At 45.4% G+C, this 17,999-nt stretch overlaps 1 long non-coding RNA gene and 1 pseudogene across 5 annotated transcripts in view; both read left to right on the forward strand.

Annotated features, from left to right (window-relative positions):
• The window catches only part of LOC119362536, a 7,927-nt gene extending 3,900 nt beyond the window's left edge, over positions 1–4,027 (forward strand). For 3 of the 5 annotated variants that reach the window (XR_005173459.1, XR_005173460.1, XR_005173457.1), the window contains one exon: positions 2,895–3,398. This is a non-coding gene — a long non-coding RNA (uncharacterized LOC119362536). Of the gene's footprint in view, positions 1–142; positions 168–2,894; positions 3,399–3,558 lie in introns of those variants that run through there. The other 2 variants (XR_005173458.1, XR_005173461.1) reach the window with 2 other exon arrangements.
• Positions 4,028–4,265: 238 nt separating this feature from the next.
• LOC119362535 lies at positions 4,266–4,958 on the forward strand (annotated as a pseudogene).
• Positions 4,959–17,999: the final 13,041 nt, after the last annotated feature.

Consider the following 17,999-nt stretch of genomic DNA (forward strand, 5'->3'; position numbering starts at 1 on the left):
TCCATTCTTAGCTACGGTATGTTGTGTGATGCTAAAACCTGCCTGGAATAGATAGACGATGCATCGATGGATGATGGAGTTGTTTCTATCCGGGTATTTTGCTTGCAAAAAATTGAATGCGTGATCCATAGTTGGAGGCCAGGCAGACTGCGCTGTCGCCACTGGCTGCGCCTGACGGTTCGGGTGGGACCTCAACGGCTGAGATGGGCAGCAAGGAGAAGGATGTGGTCCATGCTGCGGGTTAGGCTGGAGTCCCTCTTTGCGGCCGCGGCGGGTGGCGGCTACTTCCTCTACGAGGACTACAAGGTCGCCCACGACTCCACGGCCCTCCATGTACAATCTGCACCCAACTACTCCCATCCCATCCACGTCTCGGATCGGACACTGTACTACTACATGGATCCCAACCACCCCTGTCTACGAAGAAGAACGGGGATTGGGAGTTGGCCGGTCCTGAAACTGCATCCCAACACCATGCTGAAGATATCAAAGGATTCATTTTTTATTGCAACTGTATTAGAAATTTATTTGCAAATTAAGTGTTTTCTGTAAGCTAACCATGTATAACCAATTAAAGTATGATTCCAAAATTCTTATATAAAGCTATGTATTGTAATATGAGTTGTTCAGATGAAGTGGCCATATTAATGAATTGCCAGGCTTCATTGGTTTGGAAATTGCAGTCACACCATTTCTAAATTCAGAACTGAGAAGTATTCGATGAAAATCCAAGCAAGTTGTAGACTAATATGTAGCTTAATTATCGGGCTACAAATATTTTATTTTGCAGCCAAATTACTTAAGTAGGTTTGTTTCAAGAATAGTATTTTGTCCTTGATTACTATGTAGAAAAGAGATAATAAAGACATGCTTGCCGACACACACATGATCAAATTATTTTTGTAGTAGTCGGTGTTTGTTTGTACCTTCAGGGTGTTTCCATTGCACAGTTTTGGAGACAATCAAGCTAGCTCCTTTAATGAAATTGTAGTGCTAATGTTGGACATGGTCGTGCTTTGCTGAACTCCTGAAGCTGGTGGCTTCTTCCTCTGGATGCACCCAGTGACAGGCTTGGAACAAAATAACTAGGATGCCTCTGATAAACATTGTACTGTAGCCATCATATTCCCTTAGATAGCAGGACTATTCCAATAGGGGGTTGGGGTACATTAGTCAGACAATTTTATTCTTTGCTATAAAGGTTCCACACAGAAATACCATCAATTAAAGGTAGTGGTTGAACAAACACCTGTCACTATCAACATAAAAAACAAGCTTACTGACTACATTCCCTTGAGATGTATGTGCTTTCTTCTAATTTATGCTTTTGAGCGCATGGCCCTTTGCTGAGGTTACAGCCATGACCCTCTTGCTTTGGATATATCTTAAAATTTCTGTTGCATAAGTGTGCCAACTGCTGAATTGATTCATGTGCCTTGTTGTTATTGGGCATTTGTGTTGTTTAATCTTTTTCCATAAACCAGTCATTTGGGAGTTTATTGCAAGCTATACCATCTTGATGCGGAATTGCAGATTGTGTTCTTGCTATAATTTGTTATGACTTATATGTTTATAATATTCCATGTAAATCAGAATATCCTTGATGTGCATTCCTTGATTTTTTTAATGTTAGGGGCCAAAATATATGTCCTTAATTAGTTCTTCCTCTGTACAGTGTAGGTGATAGTAACCCTTTTATGAATATATATTCATTTTAGACTCTAGCTCAGGTCTGCGCATTATATAAGGAGTTAAATTTGCCGGTTTAAAATATTTGTGCTATCAGTCCTTTGTCCTTCTGCACAAAACTTATTAGTTTTAGTTTGTTTTGCTAATTTTAAATATTTCTGCTATCATCAGTGTAGATGGGAAGGGATAGGAGCTCAACATGAAATCGACTATATTGTGAAGGCCTTTAACTAATAAATACAGATTGTTTTTTATAGAAACACACAAGTAAAGAATATGTGAGGTGATTTATCCATTTTCAGAGTTCCCTCATTAGTGTATCCCTCACTGTTAATTGCTATGAATTTTTAGCCATTTTTATAGAAAACACAAGTAAAGATTATGTTTGGTTTCCCATATTATTCTTTACCTGCTTAAGTGCTTTGAATTTTTTTCAATGTCACATTACTATCCACATTTGTATGCTTTTCGTCGAAGTATGACGGTTAGCTTGAATTAGTGTCATCTTGGTTATGTGTCATTTTTCTTTTGATCATTTTCTCACAATTTGACACTATTTTGTTTGTGTGCTGCCTAATGTGTTTTGCACGTACAGATCTTGGTGATCATGAGTATTAGTAGCTATATATATATCCATGTTCTTTGTTCTCATATTAGTTCACATATAGGTTCTCGACATGGGTAATTACTCTCTAAAACAACAATTTAGTGGTGTGCTAAGCCACTATTTCTATATAATGATTATCAAGAAAATTTGCTCTCGCACGTATGCTTTGCAGCCAAGCCTGGCGAACAAAGTAATTAAGATGAAGCATTTTCCTGATTTTCTTAACCTGGAGCTTTTACCATCTCTTCGTCGCATCATTTTTTACAGTAGCATCCAGTCAAATCTTTGTTTCTATGTATTTTTAACTCTATTAAAAAACTAAAAAATTGAAGGACCGGCAAGCCTTTTGTTAAATCTTATATTATCCACAATAGGATATCTAAATTCAGTTATGCTTTAATCTTAAAATCTTGAGAAGGCAATTTATTTACCTTGGTTTGTTATCTTGTGTTACGCGCTACTAAATGATATGATCCTATCTAAGATGAGAATATATATGCATAGGGATGGGCAATTTATTGTCTATGTGGCATTATCTTGAACAAAAAATTACAATTATTTATATATGCACACGGGCATGGTGGTTCCATTTTTGCAGCTTCTTTGGGAGGAGGGGTGTGGCCGTGCTTGCAGAGTAAAAGGCAAGAGTGACACATTACTCGGAGTGCTCGAAGACTTCCATAGTGAATTTGAGAAGTTCCAATGCCCATCTAAGCTCCTCCTTTTGGTGATGTCAGCCGATGAACTTTCTCTACACTGCATCAGATCCATACATTGCAACACCAAGCAAACTGGATGACAAAGCCGCTGGACAAAGCTATCGATCTAATAGTCAACTATGGTTTATTACTATGCTGTATAAAGGCAGTGTACGTAAGTTATCTGGGACAGCCACTACTATGGCCTGATTTTGGTACATTAATCTCCATTGTTCAGGTATCTCATGTTGTATTTTTGAACAAATGCACCAGTGACATGTAATAAGCATTGAACATATGCACTAGAGACATGTAATAAGCATTGACGTATTGGACCGTTACTGCTATAACTAACTACCATCTTCAACTCTTTTGAGTAATATCGAATGTTAGGACATCTACTACATCTTTGATTGCTATACCTCTTTTGGTTAAGGTCCCATCAAAACTGAGGCATTATAGGTGTTTAATTTTTTTGGGTCGGTTCATGAATGATGCTTTTGCGTAACTTATATCTTGCTATGTTCTATTTTATATGCAATGCTCAAATTTTGTTGTTACCAGGTTGGATATGGCTAGGAGTGTCAGATGTGGCATTTCCTACCAGGTTTGATATGACCGCATCCAGCATGGGTGCGGGGTGCGGCAAGCCGCACTTTCCATCTAGTAGCATGGATTAGTGGCTAGTGTGCTGGCTGTCCAACAGCCATACACACGCACGAGTGGATAAGGGGAGGCGACGGGATACTTCGTTCCCATCGACAAATCGTCCCCAATCCAACTCGAGCGGTGGCCGTCTGCACCACTACCACCAATCTCCGCCACCAGCGACTGCCTCACCGGCGCGGCGCAGCATCTTCCTCCTCTGAAGAAGATCCACCAGAAGCTGCGTCCCAGGTGCGACGCCGTTGGCGACGCCATTGGAGTGGCCGTTGGCCAGTCCGAGAACCACCGTGCGGCGCCATTGGAGTGGCCGTTGGCCAGTCCGAGAACCACCGTGCGGCTGCGTTGCAGCTCGGCCCGCGGCACTATGTGCCAGCAGCGGGGCGCCGATGGGCCAGTGGAGCTGCTCGCCCAGTTGTCGAAGACGTCCCCGAGTGCAGCAGCCCGCGCGGGGAGGCGCAGCCCGAGGCTAGCGCTCGACGAAGAAGCCCCAGCGCCGGCCGCCTCGTGCGCCGGCGTCGGAGATGGAAGACGCGGGGAGTCCGGCTGCGCGGGCTCCGCGGGCGGCACAGGCGGCGCAGGTTCGGCCTCCTCCTGGACCTCGTAATCTTGTGGCGGGGGTGGCTGCAGGACCATCCATGGCCCCAACCATGCACCGGGCACGGACGCGGTGGTGGAGGAGCCGCAAGTTCCGGCTCAACGTCGACGTCCACTGCGTCGTCCGCGGGCTCCAGTACCTCGTCCGCGTACAGGTTTGGAGCGGCCGGTCCGGCAAGAATCCAGGCCGGAAGTGGCGCATGGCCGGTTCGGGCGGAGCATTAGAAGGCCCAGCACCATCGCGACCTCGGGCGCCATGTCCAAGACGTGGTCCAAGGCGACGGAAACCGTTCCGGCGGCCTCCGAACCGGCGCAGATCACGGGCGTGGCGGTTGTGGCGGCGAAGTCCGCCAACACCATGGCGACGGCGACGGCCCTGTCGGCGTGTACCGCCGCTACGAACAAGGTGCAGGAAGAAGGACAGGAGACCACGAGGCATCCTCTCACCTTTTCCTTTCTTCCCTTCTGGCTCTCTTTTCCGGCGACTGTCACCGGCGTGATTTGCCTATGCGTGCTCTGGGCAGAGACAAGTGCTGATAACGTGTGAAAGAATGATTTGATCGAAGTGTCTTATTCCATTAATGATCACACATTTATACTCCCTCAGTTTTTATTTACTCTGTATATTAGAGTTGATTGAAGTCAAATTTTATAAAGTTTGACCAAGTTTATAGAAAACAATATGGGTGACGATTTTCTGATTTCATCTGTCGCCTTGACGGCCGTTGGATGTCCGATCTGATAACTGCCCGATCTACTGCTCGTGCCCCGCATGTACTAGTTCAAGAACTGCTCTGTTGCAGAAACAATAGCACTCTTGCCCCCGCCCCCCTGCAGATCTGCGCCCTGCGATCTAACTCTTCGCACGCGCCTCGTCGCCTTCCCAACACATTAATTCCTGAAACAACAAACCAGTTGCAGAAACAACGGCTGCATCGCAGAAAACAGTCCTGAAATAATGATCGCGTTGCAGAAACAATTCCCGAAACAAGGGCCGCGTTGCAGAAGCAATTCCTGAAACAACGGCTGCGTTGCAGAAACAACTACCATGTTGCAAAATTTTGGAGATTGCAGAAACAATTCCTGAAACAACGGCCGCGTTGCAGAAACAATTCCTGAAACAACGAATGTGCCTGCTTCGCCGCCGGTGACAGGGACCTTCGGCGGGCTCGCGCTGCGGCAGGGGTGGCGAGGCGAACGGGCATCATCCGCCAGGGATGACTACACCGTGGTCCTAGCCTCACGTTCACCGACCGCTCGGGCCCGACCAGCCTTGTCGCTCCATCGTGGCCGGGTGCCCACAACCGGCGGAATTATGTCGTTGTCGTCGCCTTCCCTCGCGCCTCCCTTCTGAGCTTGAAGGCTGGATGATTTTGGGGAAGAAAGGAAGAAGGCAAGATGTGGCTGGAAGTAATCAGACGAGAAGATAAGGCAACACAGCACGCGAAGCGGTGCGCTAGTCCACTGGGACACGTGTCGTCCGTGGGACACGGCGGATGAGCCAGAGAAAATCTGCCGGTGGATGTTGAGCGTTTTCCAAACAATATAGACATTTATCATAATAAATTTATACAATATGAAAGTACATTCAATAATAAATCTAATGTTGTTGATTTGTTATTGTATATCTTAATATTTTTATTTATAAACTTGGTCAAAATTTGTAAAGCTTGACTTTGACCAAAGCTAATATGCGAACTAAATAAAAACGGAGGGAGTACAGGGGGAATCGGCGCTTATGAGAAGATGCGCCTGTTCGAGGGGATGCGAGGAGCGGATGCGACGGTTGCCTGGAGAGGCTCCCGCACGAACGAGGCGGCGGTTGCCTCAAGAGGATCCTGTGCATGCTGTTATTTACAACAAGGATTATCTCTAATAATTAAATCCTAACATGAATAACAAACTTTATTATAGGACGAATATAATACGGACCCCGAATAAATAAAGATTTACTAACACAACATATTCACCGGCGCAGACGACTTGCACATTGTGTTCATGCACGGAAGCACTTGTCACGGTGTAGCTACTTGTCTTCATCTTGGGAAACACGGGGGGTGGGGCCTCACTAACTTGCAAATCTAGACAGAGGCACAAGCGATACGAGACTAGCAAACCAGTGTCCTGCGATCGACCCAGAGCAACCTCGAAGCTTGTTGGAGACATAAAATGATGGGATCTCCAATGAACCTTAGAGGGTTGCAAAAAAATGTTTTTTTTGGGGGGGGGGGGCATGGATCATGTTTGGATATGCATCGACAATGGGAAAGTGTGTAAGATAGGTGGTAATTAATACACAACAAGTGTCGTACTGCTGTCATGACATCAATTGTTGTGAAGAAGCATGACGAGACAAAGGGAGAGTGAACGCATATTTGTGATCGTGTGGAGAACATATGATGGTGACGATAACTATGGATCTGAAGTGGAAGGAAGAGGATGAGAAGTGGGAGGAGAATATGAAATTGACATGTCTTAAGAATGAAAATGCAAGCAACCTGCTAGTCTAACGGAGTTGCAACATTGTGTCCAGAAGCCGAGTGAAACTTTGAGAGAGTACATCCAACGTTGGACCACACTTCACCATGTGCTGGATAATGTTTCAGAGCACCCAACGATTTGCGCCTTCAAGGAGGGCGTCTGTTATAGAGAGCTCATATTGGAATTTGGTCGATTCGGGGCCATGACTCTGAACCGAATGATGGAGATAGACACTCGATATGTGAATGGCAAAGAAGAAGACCGACTCTACAATGGCAAAGGAAAAGCTACATATCCTGACACCGGAGGTGGGAATTCCAGTCGGAAACAAAAACACAGTGGTCAGGCCGAAGCCGCAGTGGTTGCTCCTCCAGGCAAATTCAAAGGGAAAGCAAAAGAGCAATGGGTTCCTAAGAAGAAAAGAGATCAGTTCGGTCCAGATGTTTTGGATCTACCGCGTGCCATCCACATGAAGAAATATGAGGAGGGTAACCTAATTTTGCCCAAGCACACCACTCAACAGTGCAAACTCCTCTTTCAACAGTTCCGTGAATGTCAGCAGAGTGAAAAGGGCTCTAACAAGGATGAGGACGAATAAAAGGCAGAAGATTACCCGAAGGTCAATGCTACTTCCGTGATTTTTTGCTGATGTTGAGAGCAAAAGTCGACTGAAAGTCATCAACCGAGAGGTGAACATGGTTGCTCCGGCAACTACAACGTACCTCAAGTGGTCAAAGACTCACATCACCTTCGACTAGTCGGATCACCCATCTCACATTGCTACCCCGGGGCGGCAGGCTTTGGTGGTCGACCCAGTTGTCAGAGGCACTCGATTGCACAAAGTTCTTATGGATGGCGGCAGTGGTTTGAACATTTTGTATGCTGAGACCCTCCAGGGGATGGGCATTCCGATGTCCTACCTCAGTGAAAGCAACATGCAGTTTCACGGGGTCATCCCTGGGAAGAAGGCGAAATCACTCGGGCAGATTGCTTTAGATGTGGTTTTTGGTGACTCGAAGAATTTTCGCAAGAAAAAGTTGACGTTTGAAGTGGTAGATTTTCACAGTACCTATCATGCTATTCTAATCGACCAGCGTATGCTCGTTTCATGGCCTGCCCGTGTTACGTGTACCTCCAGCTGAAGATGCTCGGAACCAAGGGCATGATTACTGTCACTGGAAATAGGCAGAGAGCCGAGGAATGCCTCCAAAAGGGATCCAAGATTGCTGATGAGCAGATGACAGCGGTGGAGCTAGAAGAGTATAAGAAGAATGCTGATCCGAGTGATTTGCTCGGTTCTAAGAAGCCTGCTTCTGAGTCTGCATTTCAGTCGGCCGGCGAGACGAAACCAGTTCACATCCACCCAGAGGATCCCACAACTGCTCCGACCAACATCTCAATGATACTCGACAGCAAATAGGAAGCCACGCTCATCCAGTTCCTCCGTGAGAACTCGGACATCTTTGCATGGAAACCGTCTGACATGACAGGTGTGCCCAGGGGACTGGATGGGCACCGTTTGCGTGTCGACTCCAAGGCCAAACATGTCAAAGAGCATCTCTGACGTTCTGCTGCGGAGAAGAGGAAGGCGATTGGCGAGGAAGTGGTTCGTGTTGGCGTTCTGGGAATGGGGGTACCCAGACTTGCCTGCCTGCGGCCTACAGCGTGGCTCAAGGAGAGGCCCAGTACGGCCCATCTTCGTCAGCACATGCTCGAGACCCTCGCGAGGGGCCAAGCCTCGCGGGGAAGGACGACATGAGGCTTCCTCGGGCACGGCCTCGTCAGGCTGGCTTGCGAGGAGGTAGAGAGATCAAGGCGGGGTACCTCACGAGGTGCCCGTGACGCAAGCCGTGACGACCAAGGCCAGGCGGGCGCCGGCCTGCGCAGTCCTTGTTTCCCCTTTGGTGCAAAGGGGGCAAGCGCATGCAAGGGTATCAAGCAAAGGTAACCATTTCGGTGTAACAAGACCAAGACCAGCAGGACGGCAGAGCGGAGGTCATCGTGGAGCCCAAGCCAGCGTCATCGTCAGGGTCTTTGGCAGGCGAGGACCAACTTTAGTCAGGATAAGTGTACTAGATGTTCCCCTTCAAAATGGCCAATTGTTGGCGCCCTTCCCGCTCAATATTTGGGAAGAGGCCCAGGGCCTCCGCCTATAAATAGGGCTAGCCACCCCTAGGGTAGAGGGGAGAGATCATCGACATCTAGTCTAGAAATCAGTCAGAGAGTAGAACCTTAACCAACACCGCCATAAGAACAGATCCTCGCGAGGCTGTTCTTCCCTTGTACTGTTCCTCATCAGCCCCAGAGGCAATCCCCCACACCACAAACTGGAGTAGGGTATTACACCACAATGGTGGCCTGAACCAGTATAAATCTCGTGTCCTTTGTGTTGTTCTTCGTGTAGTTTTAGATCCTAGCGAGGCGGTGAGACATGAGTAGGCTGGGGGTGTGATTTCCGCGCGCACCCCAGTGTTCGAACCTCAAGGGTCTACCGGAACCCGAAATCCGGCATTTGGCGCGCCAGGTAGGGGTGCACCGGAATCCGCCTTCCGTCGCCTCATGTTTCGCCGCCCGTCGCATCATCATCAACATGTCTGGCGACCCAACGGGCAATCCCGATCCCTGGGCGGCATGGCCCGCCCACGCAGAGTCGCCTACCCAGGGCAACCTCAACCCTGCGCCCCAGGCAGCCCGCAGTCCGTAGGGCGCTGCAGGCTGCGGGCGACGCGGTCAAGCGGCACCAGCTCTCACGCCGTGGCAGGTGCGGTCGGCAGCCAGGGCCTCGAGCCACGCCGCGGTCGCGGTGCCGTACTCACGGCGAGAGCAGGTGAACTCAAGGGCTGCGCTCACGGTAGCTCGAGAGCTACTACAATGCAGGCTGCTAGAGGGCGGCCGCGACGTGTTACTGGAGCGGGTGGCAGAGCTCCTGGGCTCGGCCGCCTCGGGGGCTCACCCCTTCTGCACCCAGCTGCCGCCTCAGGCCCAAGGAGGATCGCACGGAGGCCCCACGTGCGCTCGCACCGCCCCGAGCGGGTCCCAGGGCCACTCCAACACCACCCTGGCCGTCAGCGCCTGGCCACCAACAGTGCCGCCTCCGCCCCCGACCAACGAAGGAGGACTCGTCACAGCCCACGGTCCCAGTGGGCCGCCGCGCTACTGCCCCCAGGTGGGAGCCTCAAGCAGGGCTGCATGACACACGGGGCACTACAGCGAAGCATTCGGGGTGGCGGCCCCGGAAGAGTATGTGCCCCACATGATGGATCAAGGGCACGCGGAGGAGGAAGACCCTAGCTCGCTCCTTGGCCCAAGCTGGGGGGAAGGAACACCCGAAGCCGAGCTCTTTCAGGAGCCCCGGGAAAGCCCCGTCGACCGCGCTGGAGGCAGCGATTATCGGGTACCGCTAATTCCTCAGGAGCAGGCATACGCTAACCATGGGTCGCGGGAGCTACAGGTCATCGCGGCGGATGGCTACCCCAATCCAGCAGCTTCCTACCCCTCAGGAGGAGGGCGCCGGGGGCTGCAGGAGAGGGGCCGAGATCCGGCATCACCACCACGACGTTCGGAACAAGGCGTCCTCAGGAGGTAGGCCCTCTGCCGGGGAGGTGCCTCAGGGCCTACCCCCGGCAGAGGACCCGTGGTCCTCGGTCTCCGGCTGCCGTCGATGGCACTAGAGTGTGGCGCAAGGCGGGGCCCTCATCTGGCGATATGAAGCAAGGCCGGTACCTGTGAAGAAGTGAAAGGACATGTGGTGCCCCCATGTGTGGTTTTGGTAATTAATGACAATCTCTATGACTAATGGTTGCCTTGAGTTATATTTGAAGGTTTTGTCCATAGGTTTTTCTTGAAGTCCATGTGTTGGTTTCAAGGAGTTTATGAGTTGACCAAGGTGCTATTAAGGAATTATCCAAAGATTGGTCATGTGAGTGTTGAGCTTATTGCAAGCATGTCTTGAAGAAGAAGAGTGTGTGATCATTCATGTTTACCTTCAAGACATCATCCAAATGAAGAGAGTTGGAAAGATTCAAGGTTGATCAAGACTAAGTCAAAGAATGAATCAAGTTGATCAACACACAAAGCATAGAAGATGTACCGAGAGGGATCAAGCGATCCCATGGTATGGTAAGCATGGTCAATTACGCTTTGTGTACTAATCCATGGTCTTCGTGAGAGTTCTTTGTGGGGTTAGGTTGCTGTCGGTGTCAAAACCGGCGGATCTCGGGTAGGGGGTCCCGAACTGTGCGTCTAGGCGGATGGTAACAGGAGACAAGGGACACGATGTTTTACCCAGGTTCGGGCCCTCTTGATGGAGGTAAAACCCTACGTCCTGCTTGATTAATATTGATGATGTGTGTTACAAGAGTAGATCTACCACGAGATCAAGGAGGCTAAACCCTAGAAGCTAGCCTATGGTATGATTGTTTTTCGTCCTACGGACTAAAGCCATCCGGTTTATATAGACACCGGAGAGGGCTAGGGTGAGAGTCGGTTACAATGGTAGGAGATCTACATATCCGTATCGCCAAGCTTGCCTTCCACGCCAAGGAAAGTCCCATCCGGACACGGGACGAAGTCTTCAATCTTGTATCTTCATAGTCTTGGAGTCCGGCCGATGATGATAGTTCGGCTGTCCGGACACCCCCTAGTCCAGGACTCCCTCAGTAGCCCCTGAACCAGGCTTCAATGACGACGAGTCCGGCGCGCATATTGTCTTCGACATTGCAAGGCGGGTTCCTCCTCCGAATAATTTACAGAAGATTATGAACCCCAGGATAGTGTCCGGCTCTGCAAAATAAATTCCACGTACAACCGTAGAGAGAATAATATTTACACAAGTTCAATCTGCTGACGTATTTGATGGCGTGACATCACACCACTACTAAGACTTTACTCAAATTGTTTTTATTGTACCACCCCAGCGCGTTTAGCGAAGCGGTTTCCTTGGCACGTCTTGTCGAAGCAGAGATCGTGTTCCCCTTATTCCGGGATTCTCATAAATACGAACGTGGGTAACCCAACCGCGCCCATTGATTGCGGCGCTTGGGAGATAAGCGAGTTTTATCAGACCGGTGAGGACACATGTTTTTGTCTGCCCATATAAAGGGATAAAGATCCAACCCTTTTACCTGCGCCTTCTTCCTCCTTGGCTTATCCATCTCCGCGAACTCGAGCTCCAGCGCCCAAGTCCGCACATCTCACCTCAACCTCCTCCAACTATGTCCGGAGCGGGAGGCAAGTGGATGGCCTCCTCCGTCACGGAGGGGCACATCCAGAAGCTACGCAACACCGAATATTTGTCCAGCAACATCGCGCATTGGCTCCGTTTATTGCAATAAAATTTATTGCTACAACTATGTTTCATTGCAATAAAATGCAATATTACCACAAATTCTCCGGTTGTGGTAATAGGCCGCACATATTGCCATAACTTAGTTTGGTCGCGATAAATACTAACTTTGTTGCAATAGAGGCCTCATATTGCAACAAACTGTATTTGCGTTGCAATATGGTAGAGGTATTGCGACAAACAAATTCCGTTGCGCGAGGGTAGTCATTCTGTTGTAATAGAGACTAGGTATTTCAACAACATAACTATTCGCGGCAATATTCAGAAAGATATTGCAACATCGGCATGACGTTGCATTAGTTACAAATATTGTTGCAAAAAGTGGCTAACTATTGCAACAAACTGCATTGGCGTTGCAATATGGTAGCGATATTGCGACAAACAAATTCCGTTGCGCGAGGCAACCATTTTGTTGTAATAGAGACTATGTATTTCAACATAATAACTATTTGTGGTAATATTTAGAAAGATAATGCAACATCGGTGTGACGTTGCATTAGTTACAAGTATAACCATGGAAAAAGATATTATTCAAATTTATAGGTATTAAGTTATGATTTTTGCAAGCTTTAAGGAGTAATTAAAATATATTTTAATTGCACCAATTTCAATTAACCAAAACAATGAAAAAGGTTTATAAATGGATAGAACACACTCTCTTGATAGGAATACACATTTAATTTGTTAAATTTAGATTTGAAATGGCCAAGTTGTTCTCATTTTAAAACTAGAGTGTTTTCTGCCAAAACAGGGACTTGTGAGATGGAAATCGAAAATAGAGGGTCCCTGGTATGAAAATTGCCAAATCCAGATCTAGAGCTGAATCTGACCGAGGACTTCTATAGCCGCAGTCGCAGACCTGCGGGCCCGGCGCCTCGCCGGGGCTGACTGGCGCGGGTGTAATCCACGATGACCTCCAGGGGCGATGACAGGTGGGGTCGGCCACCGTGCAGTAACCCAAAAAAATGTGGATGCTTTCGCCTGGGCAGGGATTGATCGCTTGTCCTCAGTGTTGAGGATCAGGGTTCAGACCAATAGGCTGTGCAAATGTTGGTGATAGTGGAGCGGTCTCAGATAAATATCTGGTACGCGCGAGGTTATGTGGTACGACAAACCTCGCCGTCGCCCGAATATATAGTGGAAACGTGCAGCGACTATTTTTCGCTTTAAGCGATTCCACGGGATGCTCTCGCTGAAGGTTTTTCATCTCCCTAATTCGTATTGGGCTGGCCCATTTTGTGCGTGTAGTAAGTAAGAAAAAGAGCGAGTTAAAGGAAAAAATCAGGTTTCGTTCCCTGGTGTCCGACGACAACGGCGGATTCTGTTACCACTACGGTAACCTCGTTTTCCTGGCATTTTGAAGGTGCGCTCTCTACTTGACGCGACTAGAGCCGGCTTTCTTTGAGTTTTTGTTTCTTTTTTTGTTATCTTTTTCTTTCTTCTTCTCCATTTTTTCATTTTTGTTTGCACTTTGTTTCTTCGTTCTTTTCATTTCTGTTTTCTTTTGTTTACTTTATTTTTCGTTTTCTTTGTTCTTTTGGTTATTATTCTACATATTTTGTTTACGTCAACAACATTTTTCTAATACACATCCAACATTTTTTCAATACATGTTCAATATTTTTATATACATGATCAACATGTTTTCAAATACTCATTCACCATTTTTCAAATACTTGTTCAACATTTTTCAAACACTAAGTCAACATTTTTATATACATGACCACCCTTTTTCAAATACTTGTTCAATATTTTATTCAAATATTTTTTCAACAATTTTCAAACACTTATTCAACATTTTTATATACATGATCACCCTTTTTCAAATGCCTGTTCAAGATTTTATTCAAATTCTTTTTCAACATTTTAAAATACTTATTCAACATTTTTATATACATGGTCAACATTTTCTTAAATACATGTTCAACCTTTTTAAAAATTCTTGTCTAACATTTTAAAAGTACTTATTCAACATTTTTATATACATGATCAACATTTTCTTAAATTATTGTTCAACTTTCTTTTAAATGCTTGTTGAACATTGTTTTCAAATAATTGTCCAATATTTTTCGTATACTCGTTCAACATTTTGTAATGCTTATTCGACATTTTTCAGATAGTAGTTCAACATTTATAATACTTATTCAATATTTTCAAATACTTGTTCAACATTTTCCAAATTCTTGTTTAATATCTTATTCAACAATTTTGAAATTATTGTTCAACACTTTTTAAAATGTGTTTTCAATATATATATTTAAATATTTTAAAGTATAAACACAAAGAAAAAAGAAAAAACATGAATAGAAACGAAACAGAAAACAGGCAGGTGCTTCCCACGCGCGTGGTGGGCTGGTCCTTGTGCTGGCTCGCTTTAGCGAGTCGGGACATCGCGATGCCCGTGGGAAACCGGAGCGTCCGATCGTCGCAGCTTCGCTGAAGCGACGCGCGAACAAAAATTATCACGCGGTAGGCAAAAATTTGAAACAAAAAGAAGCAAATGCATGGGATCGAACACCCGACCAACATTGTTTTCAAATAATTGTCCAATATTTTTCGTATACTCGTTCAACATTTTGTAATGCTTATTCGGCATTTTTCAGATAGTAGTTCAACATTTATAATACTTATTCAATATTTTCAAATACTTGTTCAACATTTTCCAAATTCTTGTTTAATATCTTATTCAACAATTTTGAAATTATTGTCCAACACTTTTTAAAATGTGTTTTCAATATATATATTTAAATATTTTAAAGTATAAAGACAAAGAAAAAAGAAAAAACGTGAATAGAAACGAAACAGAAAACAGGCAGGTGCTTCCCGCGCGCGTGGTGGGCTGGTCCTTGTGCTGGCTCGCTTTAGCGAGTCGGGACATCGCGATGCCCGTGGGAAACCGGAGCGTCCGATCGTCGCAGCTTCGCTGAAGCGACGCGCGAACAAAAATTATCACGCGGTAGGCAAAAATTTGAAACAAAAAGAAGCAAATGCACGGGATCGAACACCCGACCTCACGCAGGATTCTAGCGAGGCTAGCCAGACAAGCTAGCGTGGTTGAACGTTACAAACGCAGCGGAAACATTAAAGTACAAATGTACAGCCGCAAATCCTTAAAAGTTGCATTCAACATTTTTATGATATACGTTCAAAAAATTTTAAAATACAGTTAAATTTTTGCAAAACATACTGAACAAAAAAATTACTCAAAATGAACATTTTATAGTATACGTTGAACAAGGTCTTAATATACGATGGACAAAATTTTAATACACAATACATTTTGAAACATACGTTTAAATTTTTTATAATCTATGATGAACATTTTTGTAATACATGATGAACATTTTTATAATACAAGGTGAACTATTTCATGGTATACAATGAACCTTTTCTTAATACGATGATTTGTTTTTGTAATACTTGGTGATCTTTTTATATAATATGCAATAAAGAGAAGAAGAACAGAAACAGAAAGTAAAAGAGGAAACGTAAAAGAAAAAACCCAAGAAACAAGGAAACAGCACCAAACCTAATCGTAAGTGGGCCCGCCCATGTGGTGACTATCTGCAGCGAAGGGTCATCCTTTTGACGCCTGCAGGCGTCAAATAGGATCTGCCGGTTTACAAGGAGCCCGCTGCCGCACCTGGTGGGCCGGCCCAGGAAAAGGAAGCAAATCTGTAGCTTGGAAAAAGCTCAAAAACATTTACTACCATGAGGATTTGATCTTCGGCTATTCTGTTAGGGCGCACGTTGCCTAACCATTTAAGCTAATAGCACCTAATGATAGATTACAACTCGAGATCTATACGTACTTCTGTAGCCGCGCTATTTACTGCACATACATTTTTGAAAAGCGTCATTTTTTTGGAAAAAATATGAAGAAAAATTCAAAGTTCACAGATATTAGAAAATCATTAATTATAAAAACTTTAAGTATTCAAAATACAGTTCACGAATTAGAAAAAAGTTCATTGAATATGAAAACAGAAGTTTATCAATTTTTAGAAAAAGTTCACTGATTTTCAAAAAAAATCACAAATTTAAAAATGACCCTAATTCAAAATTGTATTAAAAAAGATCATAAAATATCAAACAAATTTCATCGAATTTGGAAAAAGTTCATCAAATTAAAATAAGTTCATTTTGGAAAAAAGTTCATTTTTCCTAAATGCGCGGATTCCTTTCAAATTCATGTACTATTTTTCAAAACCGATGGACCTTGTTTTCAAAATCCTTGAACTCTTACTCAATTCGTGAACCTTTTTTCAAAATTGACAATCTTTTTTCTAATTTTTTAACTTTAAAAAAAATCAATGAATTTTTTTCAAATTGAATGATTTTTTTTAAATTGATTAGTTTTTTTAAATTCGAAGAAATGTTTTCAAATTAGATGATTTTTTTAAATTAAACTACAACAGTAGCATCATTATACCAGTAGAACTAGATATAGCAACTAGACCATGAGATTCCAACAAGGACGGCGGCGGCAGGGCTCCTTCGCCCCCTCGCACGTGGATCCGATGCGGGACGGGTCTGACGGGCAAGGGCGTAGCGATGCGGAGGGTCGCGGCAACGCGGCCCGGCTTCCTAGCAGCTACGTTTGGAGGCGGGTGACGCGAATGTGGCCTCCGATGGTGGGGTGTGCTGGGTCTTGGTTGCGACGGCGATCTCACCAGATCTGTGGTCCCAAGCACCAGGTGGCGCGACCCGCGGATGACGACAGGAGGGATCCCTAGACGCCTCACAACACCCTACCGCTCGCTCCTCCCCTCCCCTGTCGCTGCTAGAGGGCGTGACCGGATGAAGCCTGGCCAACGGCAGCGGCGGCAGTGCTCCGTCGCTCCCTCGTGCGTGGATCCGATGGAGGACGGATCTGACGGGCAAGGGCACAAATATTTGACATATATCCCAAGTTTGAATTTTTTTCATGGCAATTACGGAGTAAACAAAGATTCACAGATGTAGATCAATGATGAAAGAACACGTTCCTAACACAAAAGATCTCAAAACAAAATTGGTTTGGTTGTTAATTTACATAGCTGAATCTTTATGGTTTTCGTTGAAACAAAAATGACATGATTATGTTGGACCTACTCTGGTGCGGAAGAACCCTGCACGGACTGTCCGGTAAGATGAAAGATGTTGAGATCACCCCATCTCAACATCAAAATGTGAGATCGAGACTGACATAGATCGATCGTCTCATCAAACCATCCCATTTGTACTTGTGTTTCAAGGCAAGAGTAATAACCTAGTAGTTTTAAAGTGAGGGTCACATGAGGTTTATGTGAGTTGTAGTTTAAAACTGGCCAAGTTTTTGCTGCTTTCTAAAATAACTTTCGAAATTGTAGTGCAAACCTGGTTGTACCTGCAACCGGGTCGTCCGGCGACAACACGCTAGCACCGGTCGCGACCCCTACTTCCATGCGACGGCCACCCCTACCAGGCTGCAACTCGCGCTGTCCTGACTTGAAAACACTCCATGACAACAACAATGCAAAATATGGTATCCTCTAAACATATGATGCCATGGATTGGTCATGTCGAACTACTTATACGCTAGAGACACTACACCACGACACCATAATAACAACATGCATATGTTGGTATAAGTGTACAACGCCGATACTCCTTTTGTCTCAATCTATATCGACACACGGATTATCACTGTTATGCAGTCTTATGACACATCATCTGTCGCCAAAGCTTCAACAAAGCATCGACCTAATTTCTGTCGACAGTTACAACCTTCGCTGATAGACGGTGTGTTGTTGATTTGTAGGGGACATATACACCCTATATGGATTTTTTAGTAATTCAACAAAAATTCAAAAAAATCTGAAAATATTTTTGAAATAAACTTGACCTTACATTGTATATGTGAGAAAATTTTCACAAAAGAAAATCCCTCTTTGACTTC

The sequence above is a fragment of the Triticum dicoccoides genome, chromosome 2B (assembly GCF_002162155.2).
Source record: "Triticum dicoccoides isolate Atlit2015 ecotype Zavitan chromosome 2B, WEW_v2.0, whole genome shotgun sequence".
Taxonomy (NCBI): domain Eukaryota; kingdom Viridiplantae; phylum Streptophyta; class Magnoliopsida; order Poales; family Poaceae; genus Triticum; species Triticum dicoccoides.